Genomic DNA, 19,077 nt, shown 5'->3' with positions numbered 1-19,077 from the left:
GAGAATTCTTCCCCAAGCATCTGTACAACATTTTTACGGTTTCTGAGTTCTGCAAAAACAACAACAAAAATGCTGTTAAAGCAAGTGGGTGTGTGTATTCACAGTTATGGACAGAGATTATTATTTAAAAAAAAAAATCTTGCTGGTGGTACGATCAGTGGTAGCTTGCCTGGTCCTGAGCTAGGGCTTGTCGATGAAAAACAACTGGAATTTTCAGGGAGTTCATTTGGAGACATGTGAAATCTGGGTCATAAAGCTGTTTTCTGGCTACATTTTACAGATGCAGACCTGGAGACGGGAGAATTTCTTGTGACAGGACTGGTGACAGCAAGGCCAGCACCAGGCTCATGGTGGAAAGCATGAACTCTTACCTAGAAAAAAGTAACTCTCTCTCAATAATAATTACATGAGCTGTTAATTTTATTATTTTGTGTGGCGCCTTGGGATACATGCCATGAAAGACCCCGCTATTAAAGCATAGTTTAATTGACTGAATTATGGGACACCCAAAGCACAAAAACCTACTAATCTAATTAGATGCCCTTAGTTATGCATTTCCTTCTCCCTTCGCTGTAAAGCCCGTTTCCAGCTCTGGCGTGCAGGTGCCTGCAGTGTCGAACTTCACTCCAAGGACCTTGCTCAGTAATCCCGGCCAGGTAAAGTTGGCTGGTCCTTCCTGTCCCACACCCGCTCATCTACCTGACCGCCTAATTGCTCTCAGCAAGTAGGTGTTAATGAGGTGGCTTGAATGGAGGTGTCTCCAGGGAGAGGGATGTAGAATGGTGTGAAGGTGGGTTGTTCTTAATGGGAAATTCCCATTTTACTGCCTCTCTGTGACTAAGGAGTTGCAGCCGGGTGATTGACAGCCAGCCACCCTGTTGGCTCAGGTCAGGGGACCTCTTCTACTTTGGTTGTGCCACGAGTGAGTGGCTGAGATTTGGATGCAGTTACAACTGAGATTACCTGACTCTTCCTGTTCTCACTTGCTGGCGAGCTCTATATGAAGGGCTCGTGGGGAACAGTTTCATCTGATGGGTTTTGCCAGTTTTATAGGTATGATTTACCTGCGCACAGGCTATGAGCAAGCCTTTTTAGAAGAAAAGGAGGATTTTCAGAAAGTACCCCAAAATAAAGAAAGGGGTTTTTTGGCTCTAATTGTGATCATTTGCCCATGCAAGCAAATAGCCGCTTGTTCACATGCACATGTGGAAACATCCATTTCAGTAAATGTTCTTAGGAAAGCAGAGAAGAGAAGTGACCAGGGCAGGACCAAAGAGCTACTCAGCATCCACTCAGAAGGAAATAATTGTTCCCGTATTTGTCCAGCTGGAATCATAACTTTTCCTAAAAAGCTCTTTCCATTAGCTTGCCTTGCTTCATCCTAAAGGTGCCCTTTTGTTTGATTTTGAAAAAGTGAGAAAAGTTTACTGAACAGTTATCAAGCCAAGTCAGTAGGAAATTTGTGGACATGGGTGGGTTTGTATGCACATGTACCTGTCTTCTTCTGTACATATTTATGTATCTATAACTGTTATTTTCCCATTTAAAAATATGGTCAGGTTTTTTGGGCATCAAAACCAGAAAGCAACCATGTGTTTTGGCTGTTTACACAATTGCATAGTAAGTGACAGGAGTTCTTAGTTCTTAGGATGAACGTAAGCACCGTTATTAAACTTACCTCTCTGTTTTTGAATAGGAAATCAGCTGGTTATCCAAAAGAAGAGTATTTTCCCCACAGGTAGTTTAAAATGTCACAAATTTTAGTAAAAGTTTCTCCATTTCTTATAGTTCTTATTTAACGTGTTGAACTGCCTGCCTAGATAGTGCTGAGTTTTTCACTGAGTTAGCATATAGACTGCAATAAAAGCACTTTTTCAGGACATCTTTTCAGATGTGGCTTGCTAGCATGATGGGATGAGGCACAGGAACCTTGATAAACTCTCTACATCTTGTTTCGTTTGCTTTTGTCACAAATTGACTCTGAAGAGAGAGTTGTGAGGAGGTAGCTGGCAGATTTCTGCCAGTCCCATCCTTCTCCTCCTTTGACATTTGCTTAGTGTTGTGTGTGCGGTTTTTCCCCTTCGATAGTAAGAGGTAGAAGAGGGAGCAGAATCCTAGACTGCAACTGGCAAAGGCTTTTCAGATGCCACTGAGAAATACCATATCTTGGTAATCTCTTAAAAATATTATCAGACAGGTGCTGCCCTGAAGGTGCACTTCAGTGGACTGACAAGGGTGTGGCAGATTGACACAAGCCGAAAGGAGATATTGGCCCTTCTGGAGAAGCAGTTGGCAACCAGACAGGATGCCCTAAAAACTCTTAAATGGATTAGATGCTTGTGTGTAGGCAACTGCATTGCATCCTTTAGTCACAGCAAGAGTCATGAGATTGTGAGAACTAGGGCTACAAATCCTGATCTTAAGCTATTAATATTAAATACAGACCCACTCTTTGACAAAAGACAGTAAAACAATGGGGCTGAATCACAGTCATAGTGAAGAATATCTTTAAGATAAAAGATCTAGGCATTTTTTCCAATGTGAGGAGAAATGGATTGGAATAAATACCAGGTAAATATCATCTCCTAATACGGAGATGGATACAAATATGGATGAATAGGAAAATATCTTCAAAGGAGACTTCTTCAGGATGTATTTAGGCTGTGGAATTCCTTGCTACAGGATGGTGCGGGTGCCAGAATTTTACTCGAATTCAGAAAACAGCTGGGCAAACTCGTGGAAGAAGAAACCATCAAAGGCTATTGTACTATTATACCAGGAAACACAAGAAAGTCACTTTTGTTAAGAATCTCCTACAGCAGCACAGAACTGTGCACTGAAAGAGTATTGCATTTCTGCTCTTTGACCCTTCTTTATGCGTCAGCTCTTGGTGACTCTTGGAGCTGTATACTGACCTAGATGGATCTGGGGTCTCACCCAGGATGCCCATAATTATGTTTTTGGGCTGCCTTTCACAATGCTTGGATCATAATGTGTGTGCAATGTTTGAGGTTCATTTCTAAATCCAGGATTCCTTTGAGGAAAGAAGAAAAAAATGGGGTCTGTGATTCATTTACACAAGTGCAGAATCTTTATGTGTCTCAAACACCTCCTCCGTTACAGACAGCATTATGAATGGAGGTGGTTTTAAAGTTCCATTTATTTCAATCTCAATTAATTTAAGTTACACTAAGTTAGAATAATGGATTTTCTGCAGCTCCAGAATCAGAAAGTTATCGGTTGATGCAGTCATTCCTCTTCAATTATACTGTCTTCTTCGGAAATAATTGCAAGGGGGAAGAAACCAGAATACCTGTTCCTCTTCCATTATAAGCTTATATAATCTTTTTATATATATACACATACACACACACACACAAACACGTATACACATACGACTAGGCTATATATGTAGCATTTTAAACATAATATATATAATACTAAATTGTAGGCTTATAAAATGATAAGGTTACAAGGTTATAAATGAGCTCTACTGAAGTCCTACTGTACCTAAAAAGGTACAGCAGCATAAAGCTTGGACAGGAGGAGATGGGCAAGATCCGTGTGACAGTAGAAAGGGGTGGTGATGGCTGTGCTTCTTTCTTGGCAGATCATTTGTGGAAAAGTGCAATAGCTGAAAAATTGCTGAGCCTGACCTGGCAAACTGACTGCAAGCTTGATGCAAAGCCTGTTGGAGTCAGCTGAAGCCTGAGGTAGCACAACTGTGTGAGGGGCACTTGCTGGTTTGGGACAAAAACTGTTCCAAGCCATTTTCTAGCATGAACATGAACGAAGGCTTTTGTTCAGTTTGCAGCCTCCACTTCCTCTTCTCTCAGTATTTATATCTTCTCTGAGACTGTGGGACAGTATCTTGGATTTACAGTACCTATGGCTGAGCTATAAAACACATGTCTGTGCACTTGGAGTATCCGAGGCTTTTCTTTCCTGCCATGTGAAATAAAAGGCCTGCTTAAATGCGGAAAGCCAGGGGCAGCAAATGGAACTAATGGGAAAGGTGCATCAGTGTGACCTAACTCCACTGGTTTAACAAGGCTAAAAATGCATGACTCAATTACACAAGAGTTAGCTAATGAGGAATGGGGAAGATGTTACAGTTTAAAACAAATGGCTACTAAATGAATTGGGCGCTGCCTTTCAAATCTATGCCATTCAACAAAAACCTGGCAAGACATTTTCTTCACAGGATATGAATCATCCGAAATAAAAAAAGCAAGACTAGGGCCACCTACATTCAGAGTTTGTACAGTATGACCTTAAGGCCCAACATCTACCAGAAGTTGAGTAGCAAAAGGCCAAGCTCCAAAGAATAAAAGGGCTTACATCAGTATTAAATAATTCTCTCTTAGAGATGCAAATTTCTAATTAGTTACTGTGGAAACTGTAGAGGCCTGGAAGTAAGCCCTGCACAATGAGAATGAGAGTTTACTTTTTTGATTTACTGCAGGGCTGCAGTAGTTGAGGGAGGGCTGAGAGGGGGAAATAAATTCATTGCTTTTAACATGACAACAGAATAAAGTGCAGCAGAAGAAGTGACTTTGTTTTGTGCGCTGCTGCTGCGACAGATCCCCGAGGAGCTTTATGCAACATAGGCTCACTTAAAATGTCTCGCAAGGAATTGTAAAATGCTTTGTTTACCAACAAGTGACTTTCTCAACACCCTCAGTTGTTGCATCTCTGACAAAGCCTTGGGAGGGTGTTTTTCAAAGCCAGCAGGAGCTGGGGGTGCCTTCTGTTGGTTAAGCGACCAAACCGAGATACCCGAATTTCAAAGCGTAACATTTCTGAAAATCAAGGTGCCCTAACTCGACCTATGCTCAGCACCAAAAATGTCTTGTTGGAAATGCTTTTAGGATTCTGAATGCAGAATAGAAATAATTTGTTAAGTAGTTCTTTGTCTTGTTTTCTTTAGTTCTATTCACTTCTAATTATTTAGTTTAAATCTGTAGAATAATTTCACTTTTATGGGCATGTTGGAACGTGTGGTCTCATCCTGTACAGCCTATGGTCAAGGGGAGGCCAGTTTATTTTTGTATAGACCAGAGGAATTTGAGATGCTTCATTCCTCACAAATTCAGGCAGCACACACATCTTCAGTCATTTTCAGAGTAGTGCATTTTAATATAGAGCAGTCGCAACTCAAAAAGAAAATTAACAAATAAATGTCTTTATGTGCTTGTTATTTTAACAGGAACCTACTCAAACTGTGTGAAAAGATTTAGCCATATTCCTTGTGAGAAATAAGTAACATATTGCTGGATATTCAGTAGTTAAATTCAGGGCTAGCTTGAACAGGGAACTGAGAATACAACTGAATATAAATTTAGGGAAGGAATGAAAAAAGCATTATGTTGTAATTTCTACGTAATCTGTTTTACTCTTTTAGTGAACTCTTATCTCCTCCCCTCTGAGTTAAAAGAAATGGTGTTTGCCCCCCTGTGGAGCTTGGGCTGAATGAGGACGCAGAGCATCACTGCAGAGTCTGGTCCAGCTCCTCAGACTCCCGCTCGCCGTCTGGGTCGTCCCAGCTCTGCAGGAGCTGATCTCAGGCCGAATTCAGAGCAGCAAGGAAGGTCTGAGCGGCTGCACCCAACTCAGGTGCTTACAGACCAGGACTGACATGTCAACACTGTTACCGATTTTGGTTGTAGGAGAAAGGAGAGGGGGGATCACAGACTGACATGACTTGCTGTAAGAAGCCTCTTATTTTGGTGCCAGTAGCAGTTTTACAGAGACGCATTATTTCTTTTCAGCTCCGGCCAAGTAAATCCACCTGTGTGAGCCAAGCACCGGCAGTGGGTGTTTTGCCATCTGACCAAGGAGATGTCAGGATGAAGGAGACTGAAAGCACTAGTCTGCTTGGCAGGTGGACCACAGCCAAAACAAAGAATTGGTGCATTGCTGCTTGGTAGTAGCTGCGGAAGGCTAGTCTGGTGTGATTCAGCAAAGGCAGGAATATTAGCTCAGCCAGGATAGGGAAAGCATCCTTTCTCCTTGCAGGTCACAGACTAAAGGCTCTGAGTTCATTTAATTTGGACCATGCTTGCATTAGCTCTATTTCCCTCTTGATACGCCCCAGAAATTTCTGAAGCAAGGAACTACTAATGCTAAAATAATAGGAAGCTGCCATTTTAATTTTAAACATTTTTCTGAAAACACAGCTAAAAGCTTACAGATAGCACAGAGAAGGCAAAACAGAAAGCTAAGAATTGCAACACTGATTTTACCATGGGAAACCAAGAAAAGCTAGAAATACTTTAAACTGATATAACTTTTATAAGCATGATTCTAGCAGAATTTCAGGGTACACAGCCTGAGCTGTTGCTGCTTAACACTCTGTCCTTACGAAGCCCATCTTAGAGGCCGGAGCTTATTACACTCAATCCACTATAGCATCTTTACCTTTGTAGGTAGTGCAGGAGTGGAAATTGCCCAGATGTGCCTTTAGTATTTTGAACAGGAACTGGGTTGGGCATCATCTTCTCGTGTCTCGTTATCATCTCACAGCCATGTTCGATCCTGAATCAGTTTTTATCAGTGACCTTAGCTGTCCAAGCCCTTCCCTGAATGGTACAATTAGCCAAACATACTGGGGCACAGAGAGCACCCTTCTGCACATTTGAGTTACCTGTAATTCTAAAGAAAGTCTCTGAATAGATCTTAAAAATGCTTCCTGCAGGTCACTGCTCCCAGCAGTTCAGTTATCACCCTGCCATCCTGGCCAGCCTACTGTAATGACCCATTTCAATTGAACTCAGAGCTGCACCCAGAATTGTCTGTCAATCCCTTTGGATTGCTGCCAGGGAAGAAGCATTTTTATAGCACTTGTTTTCTTTGCTACTTCTGTTCTAAGTGGTTTCTTTACTACTTTGCTACTTCCTTATGCAGGGGTTTGCATTTTCTCTCTCGCAAAGCACTGAGCCAGTCGCACAGCCTCTTCCACAGTTAACTAAACAATTAAGGACCCTCCAAAAATGAAAATGTGGCTTTGAGAAATTTTTTAGTTGATAGAAAGGATAAGAAAAATCTGCAAAGAAGCACTTTTCTGTATACTTTAGACCCCTCCGGAGCTTTGAAGAGCTGGATCTGGCTGAAGTGTGCTGACAGTTCCTGCAGCAATATTCCCAGGGAACGATCCCATCAAACCTCCTCACAGATGATGAGCCATAAAGCTCTTATTTTCCTATGGACCTTCCTGATTACTTTCTCCAGGCTTCTGCCCTTTCCTTAAGAAGTACATGGCTCAGACTGTATTACCCACAGTAATCAAGCATCATAAGAATAAGTGCTTTTTCCTTCTGTCCTTAACTAAAAATAAAATAGCATTCATAGCTAAACATTACAGTTAGTACACAAATAGCCTCCAGGGCTCCTGAGAAATCTTGTTATTCACTTATTCTTATATTTGATATAAGGATTAATATATACACTGTTTGAGATACATTTGCATTCCAAATGCCACAGAAACTATAAAACTCTCAACATCAGTTCTATCCTAGAAATGATTTGTAAAGAATTGGTCTAAAATAGTCCATCAAAATATTTTTCATCCCATTCTGTGAACTCAGCTGCACTGACAATTTTTCAGAGTTTGTTCAGAGTTCAGCATTCAAATTCAGAAAATTGCTGATGGTATGAAAGTCTCTGACTAGTTGATCTCCTGCCTCCTCCAAAGCCGGAGCTCCCAAAGTGCTCAGATCCTCAGCAGCTCATTTGGATGACTGGCTGGGAGCCAGAAAGCCTTGCTATCTTTAGCTTTCATCTTCTTCTGGCTTCTTTCATAGTCCAGAATGTCAAGATTCATGGTACCAGGGTGTCCATCAGATGGATTACCTAGGAGCCGGGATTTGATTCCCTTTTGTTTCCTATTGGAACAAAACCTAGATATGAAACCCCCCATGAAATAAGGTTACTTTTCTCTGACAAGTTCTGCTCCAAAAAACCTGACAATATGGTTTTCCAAGGCTTATATGAACTTTGGGAAATAAGTCTTTCAATTCTTCCCAGACTGATGTGAGAAATAGTTTATTGAATCATTTCTACTGAGAAATTAAAGGGAAGGAGAAGAAAGAAGCAAGGAAGGGATGTAACTAAAACTCCAGGGTCATGACCTAACAAATTAAAATTGTCTGCTTTCTAAAAATGGGTTGGAGGTGTTTTATTTGAGAAACAGTCTTAAAGCATTGCTGTCCCTGCATACTTGCGGAGGTGGGGGTGGTGTGGATGCAAGAAGAGAGGATCATTCCTCGCACAATGCTAATGGCTTTACTACAACTGTAGAGAGTGATTAAGAATAAAACAACATTTCAATCCGTTTTCCTAAGGAGCCTTCACTTAAAGAACAGAAAAAATTAAACCAAGACAGTAAAACTCTGAGGAAACAAAGGAGGGGAACTGCCAGCCTGTGAAGTCCTAATGCTCATTATATCTGGTGCATGTTTAGCTTGTAAGGAGGGCTTGGGGAGGAAAGTAATTTAAGCAAACCAACCTGGGCTGTCTTTTCATTCTTTGTCATGCGCTGCTGTTGTTACCTTTAGAAATCCAGCAGCGGGGCTGGTTGTGTCCTGTTTTAGTGCCCTTCGTAAAGCATTCCCTTTTCACCAGCTCCGATGGCCCCATTGGAGTGGCCATGACAATGGATGTTCATTTTACCGCTATAAAAGGGTTTAATGATTAAAAGGCCGCACCATTGCACGCAGCCACAAAACTCATTCTTCCACTTCTGTGGAGCCCTTTGATTCAAAATGTTCTTTTGACAGGATCAAGAGTGGTTCTCATTCTGTCGGGCAGCAGAAACATCTGCATTTTTCATCCTCTGCCTCCTCCTCAGTGCACATAGTTAATGTGTAATTAATGAAACATCCCTTCTCGGAGTGGCACACAATCAGCGTAGGTCTCCCACCAACCTCGCTCCAGCTCCAGTAAAGCAGGTTTGCTTTTATATCCTTGTACTCTCATTCAGCAGTAGTAATAAACCCAGTTCCAGGCTTATCTAGCCAGCTTACATCTTAATCTTTCTTTTTTCCTCCCTCTCTCTCTCTCTCTGTCTCCTCAGGGAAAAGGGATGAAAAAAAAAAAAGGACTTCTCTTTCTTTTGCGTTATGCGAGCACATTGGGAGGGGGGAACCAGACACATCGCAACATTCAAAGCAAAACAGAGAGAACAAGGGGTCTAGGGAAAAAGTCCCCTCCTCCCTCCTTTCCCTGGAAGGAAAAATAAAGACCTTGGTAAGTAGTCAAGCAAGCTGAAAATGCAGTTACACAGGAAGGATTTCTAAGCCCTATAGTGTAGGGCCTTCGAGAGCAGGGAAGTGCTTGCTCTCATTAGTGCAATGGATCTGAAATCTAACACGTAACGTGTCAGAAAAGTACTACGTCCTCCTACACAGGAGTAGCCTCTTCATGTGCTCTTCCATTTGCAGAGTTTGGGAGGCCAGGAGTGTGCTTGAGAGCTCTAGCATTAATGCCCAAGTACTGTCAAGGCTAAGGCTGCATACTGCACAGTGACTGCTGAACGTTTCGCAATCATACTTATTTACATAAGCTTTGCTAAGTGTACCATGAGTGACTATGTAGAATAGTGGAGAAATGTACTTCTGCGTTTATTCACCTTTAATAACCCCTCAGCACACATCAACACTGGCGTGGCTCTAAGTGATCGAAATGGACTCGGATGGATCACAGTCCACCAGCAGCTCTCAGGTAAGTTTTCAGAGCTGCATTTATGCAGCAGCTCTAGAGAGTATTGCACTGTGAGCAAGTTGCCATAAAGAGCTTCCTGTATGGAAAAACGCAACAAGATGAAGACAAGTAACAGATCAAAAAGAGAAATATGTGGGCCCATGCTCCTCCTACCTGCAGTAACGTAGAGTCTCTGTGAAGTCCGGGAGATGTAAGCCATGTGGGAAAGAGAAGCCATCACTTTTAAGCTTGCCTAACTGTGGAGCTGTTATCCTTGATGTCCTGTGGCCTCTTGTGGCTCTAACAGAGGAAGGGGAGAGCACTCTGCTCTCAAGGATTTCATTTTGAGCCAAAGGTTCAGCTGCAGATGTAGTGTGGAGAGAGAAATGTCAAAGAAAATTACCTGCTTGCTAAGAAATTCACCTCTGAATGAAGTCTGGTTCATCCTAATCTACTTAAAAATTCGGGTGAAAATCAGAAAGTAGATTTGCCTGGAAGAAAAAGTTCAGAGGTAAATCACAGTGCTCCCTCTTCCCTTCATCCTCCTGCAAAGGGAGACTGCTTCCTGTCCAAGGATCCTGCCCACCCAGAGGAGGTGGAAGCCACATGTGTAAGTCATTCTTTCTATTGAGAGGAATCATCCCTTTGCTTCCCAGTTTTTAGGACTGTGTCCTAGTCATCCAACTCCACTCTCTATAGGAATTTTAGTCTCCACTATGCGTTTATCTGTGAGTATCAAAGAAGCCTAAATGAGTAACGTTCACAGCTAAAAAAGTGTGGACACTGAAGAAGTTTAGGCCCGCTTCTGAATTAGTCCCATTGGAAGCTTCCCCCTTCCTGTATGTGAGGAAGAAAGGAGATTCCTCCCCAGATGTCTGCATGTGATCCTTTTTGTTTTCCTGGTTTCAAAAAGTTGAAACTGAGTGCACGAAGCATCATCTGATTTCCTACAGTACACTTAATCTGAAAAATTACTAATATTCCAATAAAACCAGACTAATATAGGAAACTGATGCAAATATATGATGCTGCAAATATTGTCTCTCTTCTTTGGAATCACAGCTAGAAGGAAGATCTGCCTATGAAAATTCAAGGAACTGGTAAAAAGGAGTTGGTATAAAAATGCCCACCCAGCATGATGCACAACAGACCCGTTGCAGTTCTTACTTTTGCCAGTCCAGTTCTGAGTAACCCCCAAGAGATCTGTAGAATTATTCGTATTTCCATCCACGTGCACATCTGTAGCAAAAATCCATTTTCAGGCAGATACTTACTTTAACACAGCCTCTGTCGCAGTCAGCTGTTATTTGTCTACAAATAGCAAGAATCAAGATTTGGAGCAGGGCAAGGGGAAACAGCATCTTGCAACATGACTCTTTGGGCCAAATTCCACATGCACAGCTCCCACTGAGATCCAAATATGGGCAACATTTGTTTCCAGATTGAGCACAGAATGTGTCTCTATTGTTATTGAAATGGAAAAGGGTATGAGCTTTTGAACATTATTCCACTGGTCAGACTTGCCAGCTCAACCTATGTCCAGTGATCAGAAATAATTTCACTAAATCACTTATTTTCTATTTCCACAATGGTGCGTATTGCAGTGTAAGGTACTGGAGATAACAAACTGATAAAAATAGGCAAATTCACTGTGGGTAAACTTTGCTCAAGAATGTTGGCTGCAGCTGTGCTTAAATAAACAGCTTCCTACTTCTTGAAAAAGAAGCATGTCCTTCTGATCCTGTGCCACAGGAAGACTGGTGTGCTGGGAGGGCCTGGGACAATTGCTACAGTCACTGAGCTGCACTGCGATACATTTGAATTCTGGCCAGAGACTGGGAAGTCCACGTTAGCTTGCCAGACCATTCAGGGAAAAGGGGCTTCAAAGAGAACTTTTTACCCTTGATTCCAAAGTGTAAGTGAGTACGGAAAGACTATAATGTTTGCTGTTGGGATTAGCCCCCTACCGTGTCAGCCACATATGAGCGCACTGAAAATTGGCGGCATGCAAGGGGAAACCTCTCAGCTCACTGCAGCTGAGCTAAACCCAGGGTAGATTTCCAAGCACCAGAGCAGAAGGTGTATGAACCTCATTATCGTCTCCTAGCACAGAAAAGGAACAAAGCAGAAATCACATTGAAAGGAATGGAAACCAAAGACCACGTAGGATGGGAAAATATTCCTCATTTTAAGGGGTATAAGAAAACCTTTGGTACTATTGAGGGACTGCTTAAAAGGACTTGTTGCACAACTGTGTACAAAGTTAACAAAATGAAGAGTTAGAATTTGTGCTATAGGGAAAAAGATATGGTTAAAATTATGTTAGAGGATTTTTCAGTTCCATGAGGAAGTAATAGGATGAAGATTCCCATCTATTAGACAGCCAACTCCCTCCTCAGCTTAGGAAGGACTGGTGTCATGCTGCACCGGTTTTTGCTCATGCAGACAATTCAAGCATAACACAAAATCAAAGAGTCGCTCTGCCCAGCATGATCTCAAGGTTTTTCCCCGACTCAGGAGCATCTCCAGGAGCCTTTTGTATTTCCAGCTCTAAGAGACATTTTTGAAAGCTATATCCACACAAGGAACGAGATGCTCACCCTTGGCACTGCTACGCTGCAGGCTCAGTGATTTTCCTCTCCATGATATTCACAGCCCCAAGTGAGGGGTCTAAAATCTTCAGACCAGGCCTCGGGAAGAGTTTTGCACCACAGAACAAGAGGAACAACAGCCAGCATGCTGAACAAAAATATGCCTAAGGTAGCTTGTGGCAATGCTGAGAGAGGCTGAACTAGGCACCTCGTACCCACCTCCATGGTCGGAGGGGACTGCAGGGATATGTCTTTCAGATGCCAAGTCTCCCACATGGAACCATGAAATGGAAACCAACTCGCCTGAGGAAGTGAGGACGGCCAAGAGAAACACTACCAGACCCATTAGCAGAAATGGCAGGGAGCTGAGTGCTGGGCAGCAAACGGGAGCAGCAGCAAGGGAGAGAGAAGTGCGAGAGCTGTCCTGCCTCCTTTTGCCGGTACTGGCAGAGGAAGGATGCAATGCAGTGCAGTCAGACAAAGGGCCATAAACCAGCTGTAAGAGAAGAAATTGCTCTGAGGACTGATTTAAGCCTATGTGGGCTATGGGTACAGTCAGGGAAACTTTAGTGACACATTGTACCTTTTAATTTTTATTCTGAGCTCCTGATTGACATGAACACCAACCTCCAAATGAAACGTAGCCAAAAGGGTAGAAACTGCTGCACCACGTCAGTTGACCACAAATGAAAGTATCTTAACATTGCCATCCCACCTATGAGTTTCTGAAAAATTATTTTCTAAATACTCTGTTTAAATATGGATCTAATTTGAGCTTAGCTTGCAGACTAAGTAGCAGCTAGCTCCCCAAATCTCATGCTGGGGTCCTAGGTGATGCCATTTTGGAGAAAAGAAGAGGTTGGAAAATTCATTCATGTATTGAGAGTTGCTAAGAAACAGATTTTGTCTTCAGTTTGGGGTAGGAAAGTATGTTTTGACTCAGTAAACTGAGATTGTAATACATACTGTGGCAGTGCTGCTTAAACCACCTCTAATTGTCCTCTCTCCAAATTTCCTTTACACCTCTACTTCCACTGTAGTCTGTCCCCTCCTGTGTCAGCATAATGGGTTTTGTAGCACTGCGGTAAATGAGGACTTTAACTAATCTGGTTGAAAAATAATCCAGAAAAATATAACAACCTTTTATTTCTCACCCAGATCAGTTCCTTGATATGGTTTGCCGTAGGGGTCATGTGAACAGCTGTAGTAGCATAGTGGAGGAGGTGATGCAGGAGAAAGAATCAAATAAATCGGGACTGATGCCAAAAAATGGCTCACGTAACCACGGCCTGAAGAACTACATTGTATAAAAACAGATTTGATGGAAAAATAAAATTGCATCTCAGTGATGTGCAGCTGGCCTTCTCCACTTCTTCGAAAAGAGATGTATCTCCCACATACTTGTAAAAGAAATATTAAATAATATTTGTATTTACAGTTCTAAACCAAGAGGTAGCTATGTCACTCAGCACTACCGCAGGCCGCATTGCTTGCCTGGACCTCACAGGGATTCATGGGCATTGCTGGTATCCCTGAGCCTGTATCTGGTATCTCCTGCTCTACTGTTCTCGGTCCAGGACTGTGGGATCTAAAGCAACCACAACATGTTGTCAGATGATCTTTATTTCCATGTGACGTGGTTTGTTTAATGCAAGGCAGATGAAATGGATTACTTAATCCAGCATGGTTATTTGCTGAATGCAGTCAAACTCTTGCCACTGCGACAAACTGCTGCTACTTGCACTAAGCAATGCAGGTGCAGCAATCTGGTTGTCCATGGTTTTTTGCAATTACAAATCTCGCAGACCCTTTAGGAGTATCTGTTGTACAAGGACAGAAGGTACAGGTACGAGTCCAAGGTTACCATCAATTTTAAAAGAGAAACTTGGGAAAGCAGGAGATAAACAGAGAACAAACTCTAATTACAAGAAGTCGTAGAAACAATAATTTTTAGATACAAACTTTCCTGGCAGGACCAAGAAGAATAACTTGCTTTAAACACAGCACTGCTTTGGTTGCCCTATCCCACTTGTGCCCAGTGTAAGCATTCCCTTGAAATGGATACAGATGTAAGGTTCATTTTGCTGCTGTGGGTTCAAAGGCCGGATTTAGTAGTGCTTCTTTTTGAAAATCTAGTTGCCTGTATGCTCATTTAAAATGTTGATTGCCTTTCCTTGATGGTTTGGCTTCAGAAACATGCTGTGGAATTTAAATTCATCCCCTCCCATGCTAATGTTGACATTATTTGTGTGTAAACACATTACATGGGATAGCAAAAATGTAAATGAGATTTCAATGTTGAGTTGATTTATAAACAGCGAGTCTCTTAATTTATTGAAGTCTGCTTTCTGCCTTTTTGCACATGATTAGCAGCATATACCATACATAGGGTGCCCTTCTGTAACATGCAAAATGTATACCATTATAGCACCAAATGAAGATCTTATTGAGCTTCAAGATGCTTTGAAACATGTAATTACTAACTTAACTCTGCCTGTGAACTTGTCCTCATTAACTCCATAATTAGCAAGATCTTGTTTGATCTTGGAGTTCATTAGACATTGCAGCTGGAAGATTGTTTCAGTTTTAACACATCAGAACAGACAATTAAAGTGATAATAAAGAATCAATATCACTTCCCTGTTTCTGAGATTTTTCCAAGGTTGCGGTGTGCCTAATTAAACCTGGTTTGAAACAGTGAGAAATTGAAAAAGTAATGTGGTCATATTTATTTTGGTTTAACAGGCTATTTGAAAGGCTGTTTGAAATGTGCCCTGGGACATTCTTTCTACCTGCACGATGAGTAAATGGATGGATTGATTTCAGATTCAGCTGCAGACTTAACTGGAGACTTGAGTAGACATTACGCTCACGTCCCCCGTATTGCCTGTGCCACATGCAAATCCCCTTCCCTCTTTCTACTCTGTGACTGGATCCAACCTCATAGTTCACATTGGCTAGTGCTCCAATATCAAGAGAAAAATGTGCTGAGTTCAAGTTATTTATGTGACTGACTTTTCCACAACACAGTCTGAACTGACATACGTTCACCCTCCAGAGCAGCAGCCTGATTCTCCAGTGCATCAGCACCTCCTTGTACAAGACAGCTGTAAAACTGGCATAGTGTGGAGAGTGTCTGCAGCAGAGCCAAGCCTGAACTCACACTGTTATGGGGCTCCTTCCCCCTCTGCTTTCCCTGTAGGAGGCAGACTGGGATCCTCTTACACACAAGTAGTTCTCCTCTTGTTATCACAGCCTAGAAAGCAGTGTAAACTGAAGGCAGAAAAGAGTGGTCTGTGCTCAGAAACCCCATGTTCAGGTGGACCAGATTCTGCTTTCTGCCTGTCTTCTGACTGGCAAGTAACCGAACTGTAATACATTTCCACATCTCCATTTTCCTATGACAGAGTGAGGCTCTGAGACTTAACACTGGAAGAATATGTAGGAAACCTCAATGAAATTTCCTATGTAATGAAATGCAATAACATTCTAAACAAGATTAGCAAGATTCAACACCCTCCTTCTACATATATACTTTTGCCTCAATCCTTCATCATTTTCATTTAATAAGCACAGTTAACTGAAGACACAAATCATGTCACTGAGGGAGAAATGGATAATGAAGGACCACTGAAGCACTAATCCAACTAATCTTGCCTTTGGCTCTTGAATTTGTGTAGATCCCAACAGTAAATATTAAGTTCCAAATTCACCCGATTGATTTCAGTGGTTTTCCTTCAGCCTACAGGGTGCCACATCTCTTCATTGTATTTGCAACCGTTTGAAACTAAATTGTCTTAAAGATATTAATGCTTCATTGATTTAAACTGAAACAGACTCTAACTGTTGGCATTTGGGGTAGATTACAGAAATAGGGTCAGATCCCTAGCTGGTGTGAATCCATCAAAGACAACAAAATGGATCCTAGCTTATGTAGTCTGGATATAATGCCCTTGATTCATGGCAGTATTAGGGAAAAAAAAATTGCCCACACTTGAACGTTGATATGCCAACATGACTGTAGAAAAGCAGAGAGAGCAACATCTAGGCTTGATTATCTTCACCGTGACGCATTTCAGTGTATATAGTACAGATCTGATTGCAAATGAGGACTACTCCACTGGCAGCAGCCCCCTCCCTTGCGCAGCTACATGACAGACTGAGGCTGGCCTGGTCACACCTGCACTGTCCTACCCTTCAGATCTCCCCCAGGCATGGCCCTTTGCCAACCAGCATTTCATAGAATCATAGAATCATTAAGGTTGGAAAAGACCTCTAAGATCATCGAGTCCAACCAGAAACCTAACGCTGCCAAGTCCACCATTAAACCATGTCCCTAAGTGCCACATCTACACGTCTTTTAAATACTTCCAGGGATGGGGACTCAACCACTTCCCTGGGCAGCCTCTTCCAATGTTCAACCACTCTTTCAGTAAAGAAATTTTTCCTCACGTCCAATCTAAACCTCCCTGGCACAACTTGAGGCCATTTCCTCTCATCCTATCGCTAGTTACTTGGGAGAAGAGACCGACACCCACCTCGCTACAACCTCCTTTCAGGTAGTTGTAGAGCGCAATAAGGTCTCCCCTGAGCCTCCTTTTCTCCAGGCTAATCAACCCCAGTTCCCTCAGCCGCTCCTCATAAGACTTGTTCTCCAGACCCTTCACCAGCTTCATTGCCCTTCTCTGGACACGCTCCAGCACCTCAACGTCCTTCTTGTAGTGAGGGGCCCAAAACTGAACACAGTATTTGAGGTGCGGCCTCACCAGTGCTGAGTACAGGGGCACGACCACTTCCCTACTCCTGCTGGCCACACTATTTCTGATACAGGCCAGGATGCCATTGGCCTTCTTGGCCGCCTGGGCACACTGCCGGCTCATGTTCAGCCGGCTGTCGACCAACACCCCCAGGTCCTTCTCTGCTGGGCAGCTTTCCAGCCACTCTTCCCCAAACCTGTAGCGCTGCATGGGGTTGTTGTGGCCAAAGTGCAGGACCCGGCACTTGGCCTTGTTGAATCTCATACAGTTGGCCTCGGCCCATCGATCCAGCCTGTCCAGGTCCCTCTGCAGAGCCTTCCTACCCTCGAGCAGATCAACACTCCCGCCCAACTTGGTGTCGTCTGCAAACTTACTGAGGGTGCACTCAATCCCCTCATCCAGATCATTGATAAAGATATTGAACAAGACCGGCCCCAAAACTGAGCCCTGGGGAACACTGCTCGTGACCGGCCGCCAACTGGATTGAACTCCATTCACCACAACTCTCTGGGCCCGGCCGTCCAGCCATTTGAAGCGCTTCTAGAAAGACCTTTTAAGTCTTGTCCTTACATCAAGACAGTTTTGCCCCATGTCCTGTATTCCCACCACCCCGTACAACGCAGATTTGCCTTGGCTTGGTGTGACAGATATTTACCTCGCTTGCACAGTTACCAACTACCATCTCATAACAAATGGGCCTTTGGTTGGAGCCACACTGCTCCTTCAGTGCCTGTCTTAGCTAACTGGACAGAGTGACTAAATGAACTCTTAACCCTTCGGCCTTTGAAGCCTGAATGCCACTGGGGACCATGCCAAGTCCCCACAAGCCAAAACCGAGCCTTGCCAGTTGCTTCCCGCATCCCCTCCAGCACTTCTAACCCAGGACCAACATGAAACCTGGTGTCTGGTTCAGCACCCACCCGAGGGAAGCGAGGAGAAACAGCCCCATACAATCTAGAAGCCGCACTGCTGCTGGCCAAGGCATCGTCCCTCCACTCTGACAGGCCCTGAGCAGACGTGTAGTTGGGCTGCGCCTGGCCGTGTCACTGCTGTAAGGTTTCTGGTCACAGAGAAGACTGCTAAAGCTGGCAAGGAGGCAGCCAGCTCCAGGCAGGCCAGACTACACTGAAAGGTGTGGCCTACCGAAAATCCAGGTCTAGACTTCAAGACCCTGAGAGGAAGGGTCCGCAAAACACAGGCGATACCACAAGAATTTTCTCCAGCTGCAGTCCTCCAAAAAGTACCTGCGCTCACATGCCAGTGGCACCTGTATAGAGATACATGCTCTCCTGTCAGTATTATGAGTTTGGCCTCCCAGCCTGGACTGACCACTGCCTGTCCAGGCAGACAGGGTGATCGGGAGAGAGAATTAGTGAGTAACTACCGCTAACCTGAACAAACAGTGCAACTCGAGGCATGTTTCCAGCTTCCGGCAGTCTCCAGCTGCCATTTCACACAGGGGAGCTGGTTTCCAGCTGAGCACCGCACAGCGTTTGTTTTACACTGCAGAGGGCTGCTCAGGCCCCCCTGCCACCCCTCTGAGTGGGCTGAGACTGTGGAGACCACTGGGGCCTGTTCAAAACAGCCTTGGAACAGAGGAGTCACCCCTGCAAGTCTGTGGAGGAGAAAATGGGAAGGGGCCAGCAGCCGTGGCATGTGCAGCAGCGGCTGAAGGACACCATGGCACCACACGTGCAGGTGGACTGTCTGGTGCCTGGGGCATGAGAAAGGTCAAGGGCTTGATCGGTCATGCCCTGAAATGGCTGACTGGCTTTGGCCTGGAACACCGCATGGCTGTGGCTTCTGCCCATCAAGCAGGGCACATGTGGCCAACCTCTTCTGGAGGGCCATGGACCCCAGTGGTATGGACATGGGCCACTCCCTGCCTGCTGGCCTCAGGGCCCAGAGACAGTCTGGGATCCATCACACCTCCCAGCACTGAGAGAAAAAATGGCACCAGCTGCCTGGGTTGGGTCATCAGGACACTCCGATTGGCTGCCACCAGCCAGGGCTGAGAGGCAGTTGGTTGC

Source organism: Aptenodytes patagonicus, chromosome 3, assembly GCF_965638725.1.
Source record: "Aptenodytes patagonicus chromosome 3, bAptPat1.pri.cur, whole genome shotgun sequence".
Lineage (NCBI taxonomy): Eukaryota > Metazoa > Chordata > Aves > Sphenisciformes > Spheniscidae > Aptenodytes > Aptenodytes patagonicus.
Note: the sequence above shows the minus strand (reverse complement) of the source record.